Here is a 22,967-nt window from a genome sequence, read left to right on the forward strand (position 1 = left end):
TGCAGGGTCAGTATTGCCTCACGTGTTCCAACATTTCTACGGAATCCAAACTGATCTTCCCCGAGGTCGGCTTCTACCAGTTTTTCCATTCGTCTGTAAAGAATTAGTGTTAGTATTTTGCAGCCGTGGCTTATTAAACTGATAGTTCGGTAATTTTCACATCTGTCAACACCTGCTTCCTTTGGGATTGGAATTATTATGATCTTCTTGATCATAATGATCTTCATCATACATTGAAGAAATGTATGAAGAAATAAAAGAAATTATTCAGATAGTGAAGGGTGATGAAAATTTCATAGTCATGGGTGACTGGAATTCGGTTGTAGGAAAAGGGAGAGAAAGAAACGTAGTAGGTGAATATGGATTGGGGCTAAGAAATCAAAGAGGAAGTCACCTGGTAGAATTTTGCACAGAGCACAACTTAATCATAGCTAACACTTGGTTTAAGAATCATGAAAGAAGGTTGTATACATGGAAGAGCCCTGGAGATACTAAAAGGTATCAGATAGATTATATAATGGTAAGACAGAGATTTAGGAACCAGGTTTTACATTGTAAGACATTTCCAGGGGCAGATGTGGACTCTGACCACAATCTATTGGTTATGACCTGTAGATTAAAACTGAAGAAACTGCAAAAAGGTGGAAACTTACGGAGATGGGACCTGGATAAACTGAAAGAACCAGAGGTTTTAGAGAGTTTCAGGGAGAGCATAAGGGAACAATTGAAAGGAATGGGGGAAAGAAATACAATAGAAGAAGAATGGGTAGCTTTGAGGGATGAAATAGTGAAGGCAGCAGAGGGTCAAGTAGGTAAAAAGACGAGGGCTACTAAAAATCCTTGGGTAACTGAAGAAATATTGAATTTAATTGATGACAGGAGAAAATATAAAAAATGCAGTAAATGTAGTAGGCAAAAAGGAATACAAACGTCTCAAAAATGAGATCGATAGGAAATGCAAAATGGCTAAGCAGGGCTGGCTAGAGGACAAATGTAAAGATGTAGAGGCTTATCTCACTAGGGGTAAGATAGATACTGCCTACAGGAAAATTAAAGAGACCTTTGGAGATAAGAGAACCACTTGTATGAACATCAAGAGCTCAGATGGAAACCCAGTTCTAAGCAAAGAAGGGAAAGCAGAAAGGTGGAAGGAGTATATAGAGGGTCTATACAAGGGCGATGTACTTGAGGACAATATTATGGAAATGGAAGAGGATGTAGATGAAGATGAAATGGGAGATACGATACTGCGTGAAGAGTTTGGCAGAACACTGGAAGACCTGAGTCGAAACAAGGCCTCCGGAGTAGACAACATTCCATTGGAACTACTGACGGCTTTGGGAGAGCCAGTCCTGACAAAAATCTACCATCTGGTGAGCAAGATATATGAAACAGGCGAAATACCCTCAGACTTCAAGAAGAATATAATAATTCCAATCCCAAAGAAAGCAGGTGTTGACAGATGTGAAAATTACCGAACAATCAGTTTAATAAGTCACAGCTGCAAAATACTAACACTAATTTTTTACAGACGAATGGAAAAACTGGTAGAAGCCGACCTCGGGGAAGATCAGTTTGGATTCCGTAGAAATACTGGAACACGTAAGGCAATACTGACCTTACGACTTATTTTAGAAGAAAGATTAAGGAAAGGCAAACCTACGTTTCTAGCATTTGTAGACTTAGAGAAAGCTTTTGAAAATGCTGACTGGAAAACTCTCTTTCAAATTCTAAAGGTGGCGGGGGTAAAATACAGGGAGCGAAAGGCTATTTACAATTTGTACAGAAAGCAGATGGCAGTTATAAGAGTCGAGGGACATGAAAGTGAAGCAATTGTTGGGAAGGGAGTAAGACAGGATTGTAGCCTCTCCCCGATGTTATTCAATCTGTATATTGAGCAAGCAGTAAAGGAAACAAAAGAAAAATTCGGAGTAGGTATTAAAATCCATGGAGAAGAAATAAAAACTTTGAGGATCGCCGATGACATTGTAATTCTGTCAGAAACAACAAAGGACTTGGAAGAGCTGTTGAATGGAATGGATAGAGTCTTGAAAGGAGGATATAAGATGAACATCAACAAAAGCAAAACGGGGATAATGGAATGTAGTCGAATTAAGTCGGGTGATGCTGAGGGAATTAGATTAGGAAATGAGACACTTAAAGTAGTAAAGGAGTTTTGCTATTTGGGGAGCAAAATAACTGATGATGGTCGAAGTAGAGAGGATATAAAATGTAGACTGGCAATGGCAAGGAAAGCGTTTCTGAAGAAGAGAAATTTGTTAACGTCGAGTATAGATTAAAGTGTCAGGAAGTCATTTCTGAAAGTATTTTTATGGAGTGTAGCCACGTATGGAAGTGAAACATAGACGATAAGTAGTTTGGACAAGAATAGAATAGAAGCTTTCGAAATGTGGTGCTACAGAAGAATGCTGAAGATTAGATGGGTAGATCACATAACTAATGAGGAAGTATTGAATAGGATTGGGGAGAAGAGACGTTTGTGGCACAGCTTGACCAGAAGAAGGGATCGGTTGGTAGAACATGTTCTGAGGCATCAAGGGATCTCAAATTTAGTATTGGAGGGCAGTGTGGAGGGTAAAAATCGTAGAGGGAGACCAAGAGATGAATACACTAAGCAGATTCAGAAGGATGTAGGTTGCAATAGGTACTGGCTGATGAAGAAGCTTGCACAGGATAGAGTAGCATGGAGAGCTGCATCAAACCAGTCTCAGGACTGAAGACTACATCAACAACAACAATGATCTTTTTGAAGTCTGAGGGTATTACGCCTGTCTGATACATCTTGCTCACGAGATGGTAGAGTTTGGTCAGGGCTGGATCTCCCAAGGCTATCAGTAGTTCTAATGGAATGTTGACTACTCCCGGGGCCTTGTTTCGGCTTAGGTCTCTCAGTGCTCTGTCAAACTCTTCACGCAGTATCATATCTCCCATTTCAACGTCATCTACATCCTCTTCCATTTCCATAATATTGTCCTCAAGCACATCACCCTTGTACAGACCCTCTATATTCTCCTTCCACCTTTCTGCTGTCTCTTCTTTGCTTAGAACTGGGTTTCCATCTGTGGTCTTGATATTGATGCAAGTGGTTCTCTTTTCTCCAAAACTCTCTTTAATTTTCCTGTAGGCAGAATCTATCTTACCCCATAGTGAGATAAGCCTCTACATCCTTACATTTGCCTTCTAGCCATCCCTGTTTAACCATTTTGCACTTCCAGTCGATCTCATTTTTGAGACGTTTGTGTTCCTTTTTGCCTGCTTCATTTACTGCATTTTTATATTTTTTCCTTTCTTCAATTAAATTCAATATTTCTTCTGTTACCCAAGGATTTCTACTAGCCCTTGTCTTTTTACCTTCTTGATCCTCTGCTGCCTCCACTATTTCATCCCTCAAAGCTACCCATTCTTCTTCTAGGGTATTACTTTCCCCCATTTCTGCCAATCGTTCCCTAATGTTCTTCCAGAAACTCTCTGCAACCTCTGGTTCTTTCAGTTTATCCAGATCCCATCTCCTTAAATTCCCACCTTATTGCAATTTCTTCAGTTTTAATCTACAGTTCATAACCCATAGATCGTGGTCAGAGTCCACATCTGCCCCTGGAAATGTCTTACAATTTAAAATATGGTTCCTAAATCTATGTCTTACCATTATAAACTCTATCTGAAACCTTCGAGTATCTCCAGGGCTCTTCCATGTATGCAACCTTCCTTTATGATTCTTGAACCAAGTGTTAGCTATGATTAAGTTATATTCTGTGCAAAATTCTACTAGGCGGCTTCCTCTTTTATTTCTTACCCCCATTCCATATTCACCTACTACATCTCCTTCTGTTCCTTTCCCTACTATCGAATTCCAGTCACCCATGACTATTAAATTTTCGTCTCCCTTCACTATCTGAATAATTGTTTTTATCTCATCATACTTTTGATCAATCTCCTCGTCATCTGCAGAGCTAGTTGGCATATAAACTTGTACTACTGTGGTAAGCTTGGGTTTCGTGTCTAACTTGGCCACAATAATGCGTTCACTATGCTGTTTGTGTTATCTTACCCGCACTCTTATTTTTTATTCATTATTATACCTACTCCTGCATTACCCCTATTTGATTTTGTATTTATAACCCTCTATTCACCTGACCAAAAGTCAGGTTCCTCCTGCCACCGAACTTCACTAATTCTCACTATATCTGACTTTAACCTATCCATTTCCCTTTTCAAAATTTTCTAACCTACCTGCCTGATTAAGGGATCTGACATTCCACGCTTCGATCCGTAGAACGCCATTTTTCTTTCTCCTGATAACGATGTCCTCCTGAGTAGTTCCCGCCCGGAGATCCGAATGGGGGACTATTTTACCTCCGGGATATTTTACTCAAGCTGACGCCATCATCATTTAACCATGCAGTAAAGCTGCTTGCCCTCGAGAAAAATTACTGTAGTTTCCCCTTGCTTTCATCTGTTAGCAGTACCAGCACAGACTGTTGCCCCTGCAACTACTGAAAAGGTTGCTCCCTCTCTTCAGGAACCACACGTTTGTCTGGCGTCTCAACAGATACCTCTCCGCTGTGGTTGCACCTACAGTATGGCTACCTGTATCGCTGATACACGCAAGCCTCCCCATCAACGGCAAGGTCCATGCTTCATGGGGAATTTTTAAGGATGACAATGAACCATGTCACCGGGCCATAGTTGCTCGCGATTGGTTTTAAGAACGTTCCGGACAACTCGAGGAAATGATTTGGCCACCCAGATCGCCAGACATGAATCGCATCGATTATTTATGGGACGTAATCTAGAGGTCAGTTAGTCTACAGAATCCTGCGCCGGCATTTCTGTCGCAGTTTTTTTGGTCACTGCTGGATGTATTATGATCTCTGTCTTCCTCTACAGCTTGCAGCTCCCTTTAGGACCATGGAAGGCATTCCTTGATGTCTTAACGGATGTCCTATCACTTCTCCTTGTCAGTGTTCTTCACGCCTTTCCTCTCCGATTCTGCGCAGAACCTCCACATTCCTTACCTTATCAGTCCACCAAATTTTCAACATTCACCCGTAGCAGCACATCTCAAACACTTCAAATGCCTTATGTTCCGATTATCCCTCAGTTCATATTTCACTACTATACAGCGCTGTGCTCCAAACGTACATTCTTAGAAATTTCTTCCTCAAATTAAGGCTTATATCTGTCTCTTGGCCAGGAACGCCCGTTTTGCCAGTACTAGTGTGCTTTTGATGTCCTCCTTGCTCCGTCTGTCATTGGTTATTTTGCCGTCTAGTAGATAGTAGAATTCCTTAAGTTCATCTACTTCGTGAGCATCAATGCTGATGTTAAGTTTAGCGCTATTTTGATTTCTTCTACTTCTCGTTACTTTGGTCTTCCTTAGATTTCCTCTCAGTCCATATTCTGTACTCATTGTACTGTTCATTCCATTCAACAGATAATGTAATTCTTCTTCTCTTTCACTCAGAATTGCAATGACATCAGCGAATCTTATCATTCATATCTTTCACCTTGACTTTCAATTCCACTTTTGAAACTTCCTTTTATTTCCATCGTTGCTTCGCCCAAGTACAGACTGAATAGTGGGACCGAAAGACTACATCCCTGTCTTACACCCTTTTTAATCCGAGTACTTCGTTCTTGGGAGTTCACCCTTATTATTCCCTCTTGGCTCTTGTACATATTGTATAATATCCGTCTCTCCTTGGAGCTTACCCCTATTTTTCTCAGAATTTGGAACATCCTGCACTATTTTACATTGTCGAATGCTTTTTCCAGATCGGCAAATCCTGTGAATGTGTCTTGACTTTTCTTTAGACTTGCTTCCATTATCAACCGAAACGACATAATTGCCTCTATGGTGCCTTTTCCTTTCCTGAAGCTAAACTGATGGTCATCTTTTTCGTTCTTCTGTATATTACTCCTCTCAGCAACTTGGATGCGTGAGCTGTTAAGCAGATTGTGCCATAAATTCTCGCGCTTGTCAGCTCTTGCAGTCTTCGAAACTGTGTGGATGATATTTTTCGTAATGTCAGATGGTAAGTCCTCTAAAGCTCTCTTATATTCTGATTCTAATACTGAATACCCTGTCTCTTGTAAATCGACTAGCCTTCAGTGTACTCTTTCCATGTATTCGCTCTCTCCTCTGCATCTGACAGCGGAATTCCCTTTGCTCTCTTAGTGTTACCACCCTCCCGTTTAATTTCACCGAAGGTTATTTAGACCTTCCTATATGCAGTCCTTCCGACAATACTATCTTTTTATATATTTTTGACATTTTCCGTGCAGCCGTTTTGTCTTAGCTGCCCTGCACTTCCTAATTATTTCATTCTTCAGTTGTTAGTATTTATATGTTTCTGAATTTCCCTGAACATTTTTGTATTTCTTTCTTTCATCGATCAACTGAAACATCGCAGTTATGGACTTCTATAGCCGCAGCACGGCGCAATTTTTTGTTCAGGGGACTCCTAGCGACCTGAGTCCATGCCACGTCGAGTTGCTGCACTAAGCGTGGCAAAAGGAATTCGACCAATACTTCATCATCATATCATCCCCATCGACACGCAAGTCGCTGAAGTGGCGTCAACTCAAAAGACTTGTACCAAGCGACCGGCCTACCTGATGGGAGGCTCTAGCCACACGACATTTCATTTTTTCAAGGGCTATGTCATACCTTTTGTCACATCAGTGTGTCACGAAACGCGTGAAGTTATCCACATGAGTAGTAATAGGAATCCGCTTAATTTTGTTTACAGTATACATTACACAAATCTGAGGGCTGTGGATTCAACTAAATACTTAGGGATTACAATCACGAATAACTTAATTGGGAATGCTCATATAGATTATGTTATGAGGAAGGCAAATCAAAGACCGCATTTTATTGGCAGAACACTTAGAAGGTCTACAAAAATGACTGTCTCTACAAACCTGGTACGTTGTCCTGTGGAGTAACTCATTGATACGTGGTGCGGGATCCGCATCAGACAGTATTGATGGAGGACATTGAAAAAGTTCAAAGAAAGGCAGCTCGTTTTGTAATATCGTGTAACAGGGGAGAGAGCGTCACGGATATGATAAGCGAATTGAGATATCAATCATTAAAACAAAGGCATTTTTTGTTGCGGCAGAATCTTCTCATGAGATTTCAGTCACCAACTTTCTCCTCAGAATGCGAACATATTTTGTTAGCAGCCATATACGTAGGGAGAAATGATCATTGTAATAAAAGACGAGAACTCCGAGTTCTCAAGGAAAGATTTAATTGCCCGCTTTTCCCGCGCGCTGTTTGAGAGTAGAACGCTAGAGGAATAGCCTGAAGTTTGTTCGATGCTAGACACTTAATTGCAAACTGCGGAGTTGTCATCTAGATGTAGATCCTACTGACGTTTAATTTCAACAAGGGCCGGTAGACGTTTCTACTTCTTACACGGGGCACAACAAGATCATCTCTCAAACAGCCAGCATTCAAATACGATTTATGAATGAGAACCCCATTGCTTGATTTTTTCTTATACACGCAATTTATATGGATTTGCCTTCTATAGTCTTTGTGCGGCTACGCTGAAATGATAATCATTTGCGTACCCAAGCATGTAGTGCATTTCATTGCAATTTAACGTTTGTTCCATGCCCTCTTAACGATTTTTTTAATGGCGATAAGTTGTAAGTTTTCTTCTTGTTCTCTCCTGTCTGGGTGAAATTCTAGTGGAACTTCTCAAAAGAGATTTGTTTTTAATTTGATTTCAATTTTTGTTTCTAAGTGAAAGCCAAGATTTTAATCTGGCTGTGTACGTGATGTAACTTTCTTCTTGCTACTATCTGTATCTTACGGTTAAATGTACTGCACATGAAGCTCTACCTACGTTCATAACGTGAAAATTACATGCAGTCACTCATGTGACTTAGCACATTTGAATAACTCTACTACTGTATAAACTTTATACTTAATCTCAGTGTTCCGACTTCCAAGGAAGAACATTACACGGCCACTGAACTAAATAGCATCATAACTTACTGTATGTCAAACCTTTTATTGTTTCACTGAATGTAACTTGAATAGACAATCACTTTTCCTTAAGTGCACAAAACGAAGTTCATATGTTTCCTAAAAGTCGCCTGGCTTAACTGTACATCAACAAATAGCTGAACTATGCCTTGCAACTGCAAGCCACTACTTCGAGGAAAAAAAAAGAAAAAAAATCACTCTTCCTCGCCATTACCTAAATCTTGCCATGTGCTATGTAGAGAGTTACGCGCTAGCAAAACACAAGTTTAATAGCTGCATGTCGCGAGCTGCAATGGAGGACCGAATTAGTCTGTAGGATTAGGTGGCTCAGTGTCGAATCATTTTAAAACTATTTGCGCTTCAATCTTGTATTCATTAGCAGGAAATTAAAGGATGTGGACATACCTGCTCCACCGGACATCCATATTAGAAAATTATTATCATTTTAAAATGAATAGTATGCTTATGAAGGTAACACTTTAGACAAAATTTATGGAAATTATTTCTTTAAAGAAAATTAACACGCTGCATTTAAACATGGAAACGGGTAAACAGTGATATATTTCTTTCCTGATTAAATGTATTTACCTAATCCTGAAGCAAAAGAACCATAATATACAAACAAAGCAAATTACGTAAATTACAACCCAGAAGTGAAGATGTTTTCTAAATGCGACATCACACTTTCTGCAAAGCCAATGCAAGCGGCTAGTTACCATATTTAATATAGACAAAGATGCAGATATAGCATTTCGAAATTATGCCTTCACACAGTACACAGGTCTGCTTCAAACCATATTCGACACCAAAGTGTCTCTGAGGTGGACTGACTGCCTGACAAACAATATTAACTTTGGAATCCAGAGAGGGTCCTGTATATATGTAGTGAGCAGCAAAAGTCGTGTATGTACCCAGTATCACAAACAAAACTTCCACTTCTTATACTTAACAGTCTTTCAAAGTGTGTAATGCTCTGTACAATTTTTTCATCTCTGGGAACCCAATAGCCACAATCACCACATGTTGCAATATGCTTTGCTTGCCTGAGACATTACGTATATGATTACATATTTGAGATATTAACAGCTATATTTCTAGTTATTGTCGCAGTTTTAGCATAGTGCGGGCAGATGAACCAACTGACGCTACATGCTTCCAACGGAACAGTTGCTTAAAAGGATATGGCACAGTCTAGAACTGTAACTCATTCGTACTAGCATTTTGTATATTCAGGTAAGTTACGGGAATGCAGCCGATTGACGTCGTCGACAACCGCCGATATTTTTACAGGAACACAACCCGTCATTTCCATGATAAAACTGCAGCAAGTAAGCGCAGTGCAAGCGAATTTAAAACCTCTGTTTTCAGAGAAATTCCGAAAAGATGATACGCGCATACACAAACACACACACACACACACACACACACACACACACACACACACACACACACACGATAAGCATTAATTCCAAGCATGACTAACGTCAGAATTTATCGATAGTAAAATTAATAATCAAAGTCAAAGGGTGAGGCAGCATAAACTCTATCCCTCTCTTTTTTAACAAGGGAGAGAACAGGATTCCTTACAGAATTTAAACAAACTCTACCGTTTCTAAAGTTACTTGCTAATTTAATTTCAACAGCTTCCTTAATAACTCGATACCAATACCTGGAATTGCTGGCCATGTGGAAAAACACCAAAAATTTACGATAGACGAATTGGGGTGACAGTAATCAAAACAAAGACTTTCTCTGCGGCAGGACATTCTCATGAAATTTCAATCACCAAAGTGTTCTGCATTGGCAGATTTTCTCCGCTGCTGTATGCGTGTGTGCCGCTTAAGCTCAGTACACCGGTCCCGCACAGTCCTGATAGTCTGACCAATACATGGTATGCCACAACTGCAACGACTACGGTAGACACATGCCTTACGCAACCTTTACGGAACCTAACCGGACCCTGATCTTAGATGGTGGTCGAATAACACACTTTATATCATATTTCCACAAGATACAATCAATTCTGTTGAAATTCTCCCTATGAAAGGGAAAAGGCCCGTAGACAGATGCCACCTCAGTATTATCACTCTCTCTGTGCGTAGGTGGTCGACAGAGAAACGCACATCTCGTCTACCTTTCACTATAACCATTCTGACGAAAGGTGGGCTAACTCAACAGGAAACTTCTCCGGGTCCGAGTTGATACGCTTCCTGTGAAGAAAGGTACGATGTACCCTTTCACCTTGAGCTGGATGGTGAAACTATCAGCCTACAGATACAAGTCAATGTCAGTAGGGTTCAAACTATCGGCATGTCCCAAAGTACCATACACCCTCTTCCTGATCAAGAGAGGGAAAACAGCCATCCCTTTCCACCTTCATTGTGAAGAAAATATTCTGGTGGATTGAGTTCAAGTGTTCTAAAAAGTCGTTCAAATGCTCCCTGCCATGAGGAAAAACACCAAAAGAATACGATAAACGAATTGGGGTGGCAGTAATCAAAACAAATACTTTTTTTCTCTGCGGCAGGACAGTCTCATGAAATTTCAATCACCAAATTTCTCCTCAGAGTGTAAAAATATTTTGTTGGCGCCCACCTACAAAGGGAGCAGTGATCATCATAAATAAAATAAGAGAAATGAGAGCACGCACGGAAAGATTTAGGTCTTCGTTTTCCCGCGCACTTTTCGAACATGGAACGATAAAGAAGTAGCTTAAAGATGGGCACTTAATTGTGAATTGCAGGGTAATCGTGTAGATACAGATCGTCTACACATCTGAAAAAAAAAAAAAAAACGGAGGTTTCAAAGCTGCCGACTCCAGACCACTTTTCTCGAAGTCTTCCATAAATAACCAGACTATAATAGGTGAAACGGGCTTCCCATCGCTACTCCATCTTTCTGCTCATAGTAAGGGTCACTGAAAATGAAGTGGAAGTTTAAACATGTCTAAATAGGCCCGTTAATCCAGCACCAGAGAAACTAGTGAAGAGAAAGACCACACGAGACCTTACTTGAATATCAGAGCCATTCAAAAGTATTCCCTCTAATCGACGTAAGAAATCCGCCGTTTTCTTAATACGGTACTGACACCGACCTACTACAGGGCTCAAGAGCTAGGTATTTTGCTACACGCTCTGTCGGATCATCACTGTTTCAATCGGACGAAGAGGAAACCCTTCCTTGTGGACATTAGGGAGGCCGCACAACCTAGGACAAACAGCACAATAAGAATTGAGACTTGATTGCCTCCTGCGGTAAGCAACTTTTCTTCGGAGGGCTGTTAATCTTTCTCTCAACAGTTGTTGTGGGATCAGCACCGATCGTGCGATACGCTGAATCAGACAGTAATCACTGCATCTTTTGAACGTAATCCTACTTCTCCAAAACAACGGCAGCAATGCCCCTGTCCGCAGATAAAAAAAATCCAGATTAACTTCAAGTGAACGTAAAGCAGCCATCTCACCCACTGTGGTATTACTCTCTGGTTGACGTGCCCCAATCAGCACAGGACATACGTCTTTCGTAGCCTCCCCTCCAACATCAGGAGGTTGTTTAAAAACAGTCTGTTCAAGAGAACTAACATAATCAACCACTGGCAAACTCTTGAGCATCGATGTAAAAATAGCACAGATAAAGCTGCGTCGTTAAAAGTTTGCTCCGCCTGATTTATCACACAACGCCGAGATATAGTGTTGATATGAAATAACGTAGATATGAAATAATGGTGTTAGACTCAGAGCCACGGAAACGTTTAAAATTTGTCAGATTCCGGGCAGTTGCAGAATGAAATCCCCAGACTGCAACCATGGAAGAACTGTCCAGCTAACCCCAAGAAAAAGCCGAAATTTTGTGGGCAGTCAATCAATGAAGCTGAAACAGTTGCTTCGAAACAAAATTTAACTGTCGACGAGTGCAATGGGTCCTTTCAGGCACAAGAGCCAGGCGAGCTCGTGGCTTGATGCGATTGGTGTCAGGAGAGGAGTCTTGAACAAAATACAGAGGGATTCAAAAAGAATACCACAACTTTAAAAATGTGTATTTAATGAAAGAAACATAATATAACCTTCTGTTATACATCATTACAAAGAGTATTTAAAAAGGTTTTTTTTTCACTCGAAAACAAATTCAGAGATGTTCAATATGACCCCCTCCAGACACTCGAGCAATATCAACCCGATACTCCAACTCGTTCCACACTCTCTGTAGCATATCAGGCGTAACAGTTTGGATAGCTGCTGTTATTTCTCGTTTCAAATCATCAATGGTGGCTGGGAGAGGTGGCCGAAACACCATATCCTTAACATACCCCCATAAGAAAAAATCGCAGGGGGCTGCGAACAAATGCTTGCTGGATGCGTGCTACATTTTCATCACTCGTTCTCGGCCGTCCAGAACTTTTCCCTTTGCACAAACCCCATTCTCTGTAAACTGTTTATACCAACGTTTAATACACCACCTATCAGGAGGTTTAACAGCATACTTCGTTCGAAATGCACGCTGAACAACTGTCGTCGATTCACTTCTGCCGTACTCAATAACACAAAAAGCTTTCTGTTGAGCGGTCGCCATCTTAGCATCAACTGACGCTGACGCCTAGTCAACAGCGCCTCAAGCGAACAAATGTACAACTAAATGAAACTTTATAGCTCCCTTAATTCGCCGACAGATAGTGCTTAGCTCTGCCTTTTGTCGTTGCAGAGTTTTAAATTCCTAAAGTTGTGGTATTCTTTTTGAATCACGCTGTATTGTTCCAACACTTGCCAAATTTGTTCATCACATTAGTTCTCCGTGTTACGAATATGTTAAGTAAACTTAGCGGCACAGAAGACTTGACGATTCTGGAAGATCAGAATCAATTCAGTCATTACCAGTGGCGTTGTAGAGCAGTGCTTCTCCTCGGCGACACAAATACTTCACAACCATTAGCTTTTGGTACTGGACCAGTAGCATCGAAGGCATTCATATAATTTGCAGTTGATTCCGTGGCTGTGGTATAGTAACATTTTCTATGTGGGATGGTTCTAGTGTTGGTGTGGCATTTGCTGCCCGACGAGACGATCAGCGAACCGAAGCCACGACTCACAATGTCCAGTACTGATGTCAGGACAGCAACCAGCGCTGATGGATAGACGGAATGACTAACATCACCACTCCGGTCCAGCGTGTAAGTTGCTCTAAACTTTAGTGTCGCACAGTACTGACGGCTTACAGTATGGGCATTTAGCACCACTACACGTGCGGCGAGGAGGGGTTTAATTTCTCGTGCCTATTCGTCGTTGTCCCTGTGCAGGCTGCAAATTAAAATTCACCTACCTCAGAACGGCGTCTGCTCAACGTCCCTTCACTCGGCAACGTAGATACAAGATGATGTAAAAGCAGCGTTGATAAAAAAAAACACCACCTAATATCTACAATTACTGAGTAACCAAAAAATGTTCTGTAGAAACAGTGTAATCCAATTTTATCGGGCAGTAAGAAAATGGATTGGCTTCTGAAAAACAATGCCCAAAATTTCCACACAATAATGTTTATTTTGCCCTTGATAACCAAATAAAAGGTAATATTCAGTCCACATTTAAACTATTGGCTATTTCCTTCCAGTTCACGATTCATACACATATTTCACACGCACAGCAGCCAGAAATCTGTCCAAGCCCAACCCATATTAAACAACGTTTTCACAGTCATTAATTTCACCACTAATATGAGTTATTATATTCGGTCCTTCTTGTGGATTTCTAAAACAGAAATTGCTCGCCAAAAATGCTCAGTAGTTAAATACTGAAACATGCCACATGGATTCCATGAAGGACAATATTTCACACACGAATATCTGTCCAACAGATTAAATCAAAACCTCTGAAATTTCGCCAAGTAGTTCTCAACAACAACTGCTATCGACTTAGCTCACCAATAACTAAAACACTAAGTAATTCTTCATGTTACACATTTTTACTGGCACTAGTAACAAGACCGTCCGCGTTCAAAGCTAGCGAGCGACCCGCTTCTTCCAGCCCCACTCCATGTATAACTATCAGGTAACGAGCGGGAACTGTCTCTGTTCTGATTAGCTGACCACACCGACTGCCGGTCGGAATAGTCGCTCGTGATGCGATCATACTCGCGCCAAAACTGGTCTGCTCCAATCCTTATACACAGACTCATTTGCGTCAATCTGACATGCAAATATCATAGTAATGTTTAACATAGGAAAACGAAAAGACAATAATTCTGGAAATATTCTTTAGGTACAGATTTTGCTCCATCTGACTTCCTGCCTGCTCTGTTACAATAGCAATCAGCAAACTGGGTAAATCCCCTAGGATCATTTTCCCACGACAGGCTTATGTAACTCTTGCACGTTACTTAAGACGGTTTACAGGGTGTTACAAAAAGGTACGGCCAAACTTTCAGGAAACATTCCTCACACACAAATAAAGAAAAAATGTTATGTGGACATGTGTCCAGAAACGCTTAATTTCCATGTTAGAGCTCATTTTAGTTTCACTCAATGGAGCACGTTATCATGATTTCATACGGGATACTCTACCTGTGCTGCTAGAACATGTGCCTTTAGAAGTACGACACAACATGTGGTTCATGCTCGATGGAGCTCCTGCACATTTCAGTCGAAGTGTTCGTACGCTTCTCAACAACAGATTCGGTGACCGGTGGATTGATAGAGGCGGACCAATTCCATGGCCTCCACGCTCTCCTGACCTCAACCCCGCTGACTTTCATTTATGGGGGCATTTGAAAGCTCTCGTCTACGCAACCCCGCTACTAAATGTAGAGACTCTTCGTGCTCGTATTGTGGACGGCTGTGATACAATACGCCATTCTCCAGGGCTGCATCAGCACGTCAGGGATTGCATGCGACGGAGGGTGGATGCATGTATCCTCGCTAACGGAGGACATTTTGAACATTTCCTGTAACAAAGTGTTTGAAGTCACGCTGGTACGTTCTGTTGCTGTGTATTTCCATTCCATGATTAATGTGATTTGAAGAGAAGTAATAAAATGAACTCTAACATGGAAAGTAAGCGTTTCCGGACACATGTCCACATAACATATTTTCTTTTTTTGTGTGTGAGGAATGTTTCCTGAAAGTTTGGCCATACCTTTTTGTAACACCCTGTATAATGCAATATTGAAATTTGACGAATGTCCCACAGACACACTCATTTACTCACAGGCTCAGATAACACATAATAAAATAAATATTGATTTTAATAGTTCTTTCTGAAGTTATTCTAGATTTCATACTACGAAAATTGTAATGTATTTGAAATTTTTAAATTAAATAATTCTACACCCTACACTTTAAAGTAATTTTTTCTGTCTCCAAACATATGCCCGCTAGAAAGCTGAGATTTTCACACCATCTTTGTATTAATAACAAAGTACAGTATACAAATTTCGAAAGAAATTACACAAAAACTACTATCCGTTATTTAGAGTCTTACAGGTGGTGAATGTACACATTCTTTAAGAGACATTGACTAGCTTTCCCACGGCAGGCAGTGATGGGTGCACGTGTGTCTCTCCCGGGTCGGCCGCTAGATGTCAGTCCCCGAAGTTACATACAGCGAGCTATCCAAAAAAAACGTTCGCTCGGAACAACTTGCGACGCTACACACGGCATCTGACATCACGTTCCACCTGAAGGTACAACGCTGGGCAGTGATATGGAAAGAATCAAGACTCCCAGAAACGGAATGTGTATCAAAACGCACACATTTTGGTCACCGCCATCTCTGAAAGCAGAGCTACCGATGCGGCCTGCCTTGCTAGCTTCCACTCAAAGCTGACACAGCGTCCTTAGCAGCAGTGAATCTGCTATACGATTCAGCAGATTCTTCTCTGGGTTACATAGACGCCAGCTGGGACAGGAGCAGCACTAACAACCTGTATTTTCAGCAATAGATACAATAATTTTGTAAACTGTTTCATTACGTTCAACGGCGTCGCAAAAGTACTCGAACTGCATCCTAACGAACTGACAGGGATTTACAGCGCAGCAGAGGACGGTCCCTAGGGCTCATAAACGTGCTATGACTTCATGTTCCCAGTACTAACTTGAATGGAGTAATAACATTGTAACCTCCCCACAAAATAAATTCCGTAACCTCCCAACAGTAAAAACCAATATAATTTTTATTTCATTCAGTGTAACTGCCCAACAGATAAATTCCGTAACCTACCAATAATACAATGTGACTAACCTCTCAATTAAATTGCGACTCACTTATAACCTTTCAATAATTGACTGTGAATTTAAACTGGTAAATTTTGGACGTCAGCAGTGCTGCGTCTTGGCCCTGAAAATTCATTATGAATAAATTTAAAAATCTTACCTCAATTAGGTCGCCTGATAACGCGTATATACCTGCTCCTATAAGAAATTTTTCTGGCGCAGCTCAGTGCAATGAGGGCCCATAGATTTGTCATGTATAAAAAGAAACAACTGATTTTTCTTTTCAATAATCGGGTTGACCAAGAATTGGAGAAATTAGTAAAATCTTTAAATCGAGTTAAATGATTGTCAAAAGTTAATTTTTATAAGAAAGATTATTATTAAGAGATTTTTTGAAAAACATTTACGTGGGATTTGATATTACAATAGTAGATATGCGCGAGGCTGCTTTTACCTTATACTACAACGCTCAGGCACCGCCATCGCTCCACCACGAGCGGCCCAGCCAACACGATACACCAGACTGCTCGCTAGCTACTACTTACTCCTACTACTACTGACACTGCTCTTACTGCATACAACACTGCTCTCTGGTCTGACATTCTCTTATAGCTTACATATCGCAGGCAGCGCGTGAGCAATCCATCAAAATTACATTTGCTCGGGTGCGCTAGCAACAAATTGCTTAATGATGGACCTCTTACAACATGCTTAACTTCATTTTGCTCTTGCAGTTTGGCATCACAATTCATGCTTAAGTTTAATAAATTTAATGAAAATATATTTTTCTTTCTCCATTTCGATTAATTCAGGAGCCGTATTAAACAATATTTTCATTTTTTGTCTAAATGCACTGAACTATGGCTTCAATGATAACTTTGTCTGAAATTAGTCTCTCACTTTCAGTGACTGCTGCTGTAAGTAATTGCTTTAGACGACAACACATTAGAACACGTTAAAATATACACATTCTACCTATGGCTAGGGCTAATTCATCGCATATAATTTTCCTGAACATTGAAAGGAACTCAACTGACTTATGGAGATACTAGAGTCCGTGGTTGCTGTTAATCAACGAAAAAGATTCTACAAAGTTTTAATGGATGAAATAACCTTTCATAAGGGAACTAAAGGTGTAATTAAATGTTTATTCCTGGTTAATAACGTAAAATTAGAAGTTGAAGTTAGCTGATAGCATTAGAGGTAGTGCCTAAATATGAATCTAGAATCAATGTTTCCAGTATCTGAAAATCTTCATTGGCTTAGAAACATATAACGGGCAATCCAGTGAAAAAGGGACACAGGAAAAAGACACTAAACCAAGTATTATTTCCAGAGTAATTGCCATAACTGTTAATACATTTATCCCACTGCCAGACTAGAAGGTCAGTGCCTTAATGAAAAAAAATTTGCGGTTGCCTGCGGAAATTTTGTGTAATTGTACCCAGGCGTGCACCTTGTAACATACGCTCTGCTTCCTCCTATCATTTATTGGCTCATACACGTTATTATGGAATCTCGTGATTTGATTAGGCATTATTCAACAATTTATTTAGTCCCGATTTGAGTATTCTATCAGATTTGTTACAGTCTCTTACTCTACTCAGATTATCCTATCAGTGCAACGGATAACGCTAGCCTACTATCAACAAGTTCCACTGCATCCGATACAGAGGGAAGTTCACATATGATTCGTCCATGATATGCTTTATTCATTAACTCGGATACAATGCAAAATTAAAGTTCAAAAATGTTAGATCTTCGTCCTTTTACCAAAACTCAGAATAATTTTAAGGTAGCACATAGGGAAATGTTATTTAATCAACACGAGATCTGGCTCAGTAACAATATTAGGCTTTTATTATATCAAAGATCAATGTCACATGATAATTCGAAAATTACGTTTGGTAAGGAACCTATTAAAAAGGATCTTTCACAAATTAAACTGAATAGCAATCATAATAATAAAGAAAAGCTGATAATGACACCATAAAATATATCAGCAACCGTACATTGGTCTCCTACGTAAATAAATTCGTTGCCACACTATTAGGACCGAAATGGTGAGCTGATTTAATGAAGTATGGGTGCCACGCATACCGAGTACGTTTACGACTCTACACTACTCACTCTGCATGCAAATGCTAAGCCTTACTGGCTAATAAAGGCGTGGGACAGGCTGTGCAACAGTAGAGTCGGAGAGGCTGTGCGGGTTACAGTAAAGTGTGCCCTACTTTTCGCAAAATTCCACAACGTGACCACACAACCATAGCTGCATTTCCGCCTCATGCAGAAGGTAATTATCACTAAACATCATATTAGCTCTTCTGTAAACGACCGCACACAATATTAACACACTTGGCACTCAAAATTCTACTACGGCACATTTCACAAGTCACACACAGTTTCATCATAATTTGATGCAAAATTTTACCTGATCATGTTAATAATCAGAAGACATGTCCCAATGAATCAACCCCTTAGCACTGAGTGAAAACCCATCCCTTAAAATGATTTGGCGCAGTGCACATGGCTCCACTAGTCACCCAAGGACACACACGAGAATACGTAATTTAGAGGAACGCGGGAAATGCCAATACGCACACTGACTAGGGGCATTTTTATTTACTGGTTCGTATTGACGTAATTAAGTACTGAAGGTGACTTTCGCACCGCATCTGCTCGAACCTGTACCCTCAGTGGTTTGAGACGAAAATTTGCGAACAGTCACCACTAGGAAAAATTCCTTTAAATTCAAAAGATGTTCTCAAACCACATGTCAAACTAAGCATTTGATGGAAACTATTAATTTGTTGTTGTTGTTGTGGTCTTCAGTCCTGAGACTGGTTTGATGCAGCTCTCCATGCTACTCTATCCTGTGCAAGCTTCTTCGTCTCCCAGTACCTACTGAAACCTACATCCTTCTGAATCTGCTTAGTGTATTCATCTCTTGGTCTCTCTCTACGATTTTTACCCTCCACGCTGCCCTCCAATACTAAATTGGTGATCCATTGATGCCTCAGAAAATGTCCTACCAACCGGTCCCGTCTTCTGGTCAAGTTGTGCCACAAACTTCTCTTCTCCCCAATCCTATTCAGTACTTCCTCATTAGTTATGTGATCTACCCATCTAATCTTCAGCATTCTTCTGTAGCACCACATTTCGAAAGCTTCTATTCTCTTCTTGTCCAAACTATTTATCGTCCATGTTTCACTTCCATACATGGCTACACTCCATACAAATATTTTCAGAAATGACTTCCTGACACTTAAATCTATACTCGATGTTAACAAATTTCTCTTCTTCAGAAACGCTTTCCTTGCCATTGCCAGTCTACATTTCATATCCTCTCTACTTCGACCATCATCAGTTATTTTGCTCCCCAAATAGCAAAACTCCTTTAGTACTTTAAGTGTATCATTTCCTAATCTAATTCCCTCAGCATCACCCGACTTAATTCGACTACATTCCATTATCCTCGTTTTGCTTTTGTTGATGTTCATCTTAGCTCTTCCTCCTCCAGAGCTCGTCCTCCAGAAACAGGTTAAACTCGAGCACGCCGCTGCGAACTCTACTCTTGCAACACTTGACGTCAAAGATTTGCTAATTCCGTATCACCACCACCACCAACACCTCTTATTTTTGGTTAATGATCAATACTTTTACTCCCAAATTAATTACTTTCGTTCAATCACATCCATACAGGAAGGGTGAAGAAGGCATAAAGGAAGTGTGGCAGAAAAATAGAACTCCAATGACAACTTTAAATGCCTAGAGGGATAACTGCACGTCATGCACTATTAATTTAACAAATACAAAAAACTGAAATACCAAAAGTTACAGTCCTATGCTGAAGACAAATGCCATCTGTTGTAGGTGAGACCTCACAACCTCAGCTATTTCAATACCGCAAATTAACTAAAATAGTCAAATCTCTCGGCGTATGCTGTTCAAGCTCTGCTTGAGAGGCAACACTCCGAATTACGTCAACAACAGTATAAGCCATTTTTAACCAGGTTATAGCACCATTTCTGCCGGTGATTCTGGGACATGTCCTCATCACAGGTCTCCCCGCTGCTGAGTGCCATACATGGCGGAAAGCTACCCGAACGACCAACTATTCAAACGAAACGAGGAAGACGCCGCTCATTTGCTGTTTTCTGCCTCGTCCTCCAGAAACAGGTTAAACTCGAGCACGCCGCTGCCAACTCTACTCTTGCACCACTTGACGTCAAAGATTTGCTAATTCCGTATCACCACCACCACCAACACCTCTTATCTTTGGTTAATGATCAACACTTTTACTCCCAAATTAATTACTTTCGTTCAATCACATCCATACAGGAAGGGTGAAGAAGGCATAAAGGAAGTGTGGCAGAAAAATAGAACTCCAATGACAACTTTAAATGCCTAGAGGGGTAACTGCACGTCATGCACATTAATTTGCAAAATACATTAGCGTCAAAGGCTCAAATGGAGCGTACTACAGTACCGCTTCAACCTCCTCATCCGAAACGTAGCAATGGCCACGAATTTCTCTGTGCAGGGCTTCAAAATATGGAAATCTCATTAGGGCGATCGGGACTGTATGGAGCGAAGCTTTTGTACTTTGGCAACATGTCGGCCTGCCCACATGTTGCCGAGGTTGTTTCGACTACGCTGCACAGGTTTCGCTGGAAAGGCCTTACATATCCTCCATATAATTTCGATCTCTGCCCGTGGATCTCCCGTATTTTTGGAGCCCTGAAGAAAGACCTCCATGGCAATCTACTTCGGACGAGAGGGTACCCGCTGGGTACAGTCTTACATTCCGCAGATAAATGTAAACATTTTTACGTGAGGGTATATCCATCCTGTTTCACAGTGGGATAAATGTATTACAAGTTTTGTTGATTACTTTTGAGATAATAAAGTTTATTTACTTTTTTTCGACATGTCTCGTTTTCATTACACTGCCCTTGTATACAGGGTGTTACAAAAAGGTACGGCCAAACATTCAGGAAACATTCTTCACACTCAAATAAAGAAAGGATGTTATCTCGACATGTGTCCGGAAACGCTTTATTTCCATGTTAGAGCTCATTTTAGTTTCGTCAGTATGTACTGTACTTCCTCGCTTCACCGCCATTTGGCCCAATTGAAGGAAGGTAATGTTGACTTCGGTGCTTGTGTTGACATGCGACTCATTGCTCTACAGTACTAGCATCAAGCACATCAGTAAGTAGCATCAATAGGTTAGTGTTCATCACGAACGTGGTTTTGCAGTCAGTGCAATGTTTACAAATGCGGAGTTGGCAGATGCCCATTTGATGTATGGATTAGCACGGGGCAATAGCCGTGGCGCGGTACGTTTGTATCGAGACAGATTTCCAGAACGAAGGTGTCCCGACAGGAAGACGTTCGAAGCAATTGATCGGCGTCTTAGGGAGCACGGAACATTCCAGCCTATGACTCGCGACTGGGGAAGACCTAGAACGACGAGGACACCTGCAATGGACGAGGCAATTCTTCGTGCAGTTGACGATAACCCTAATGTCAGCGTCTGAGAAGTTGCTGCTCTACAAGGTAACGTTGACCACGTCACTGTATGGAGAGTGCTACGGGAGAACCAGTTGTTTCCGTACCATGTACAGCGTGTGCAGGCACTATCAGCAGCTGATTGGCCTCCACGGGCACACTTCTTTGAATGGTTCATCCAAAAATGTGTCAATTCTCATTTCAGTGCAAATTTTCTCTTTACGGATGAGGCTTCATTCCAACGTGATCAAATTGTAAATTTTCACAATCAACATGTGTGGGCTGACGAGAATCCGCACGCAATTGTGCAATCACGTCATCAAAACAGATTTTCTGTGAACGTTTGGGCAGGCATTGTTGGTGATGTCTTGATTGGGCCCCATGTTCTTCCACCTACGCTCAATGGAGCACGTTATTATGATTTCATACGGGATACTCTACCTGTGCTGGTAGAACATGTGCCTTTACAAGTACGACACAACATGTGGTTCACGCACGATGGAGCTCCTGCACATTTCAGTCGAATCAGGGATTCCATGCGGCGGAGGGTGGATGCATGCATGTATCCTCGATAACGGAGGACATTTTGAACATTTCCTGTAACAAAGTTTTTGAGGTCAAACTGGTACGTTCTGTTGCTGTGTGTTTCCATTCCATGATTAATGTGATTTGAAGAGAAGTAATAAAATGAGCTCTAACATGGAAAGTAAGCGTTTCCGGACACATGTCCACATAACATATTTTCTTTCTTTGTGTGTGAGGAATGTTTCCTGAAAGTTTGGCCATACCTTTTTGTAACACCCTGTATAACATCTAGCAATAAGTGGTCCTATGGCAGGAGAAAACGCTCTCGTTAACTACAATCGGGGGAAAACTGTTTTCATTGAAAGCAATAGGAGGAAGACGACAATGTTATGATGCACAAGACCACATCTGGCTCACGCTTTCACAATAGACAAACGTTTCCACTGCAGGGTAAGTAGACAGACAGATATATCAGCCTGCTGGTTCTTAATCTGATATTGTAAACATAACAAATACAGAGTCTTTAAAGTACTATGTAAGCATTGTTTATCACCTAAGTTTGTTTCCTAATGTTTTGTAGCAAAAATCTGACGACTCGATATGAAGTCCGTGCAATCTTGACGGTATAAAGGCTGATTACAAGTACAGATATTGTGATCATTGGTATCGTAATATGTACCCAATTTCAGTGTATTAGTTGCT

The sequence above is a fragment of the Schistocerca nitens genome, chromosome 8 (genome assembly GCF_023898315.1).
Source record: "Schistocerca nitens isolate TAMUIC-IGC-003100 chromosome 8, iqSchNite1.1, whole genome shotgun sequence".
Taxonomy (NCBI): domain Eukaryota; kingdom Metazoa; phylum Arthropoda; class Insecta; order Orthoptera; family Acrididae; genus Schistocerca; species Schistocerca nitens.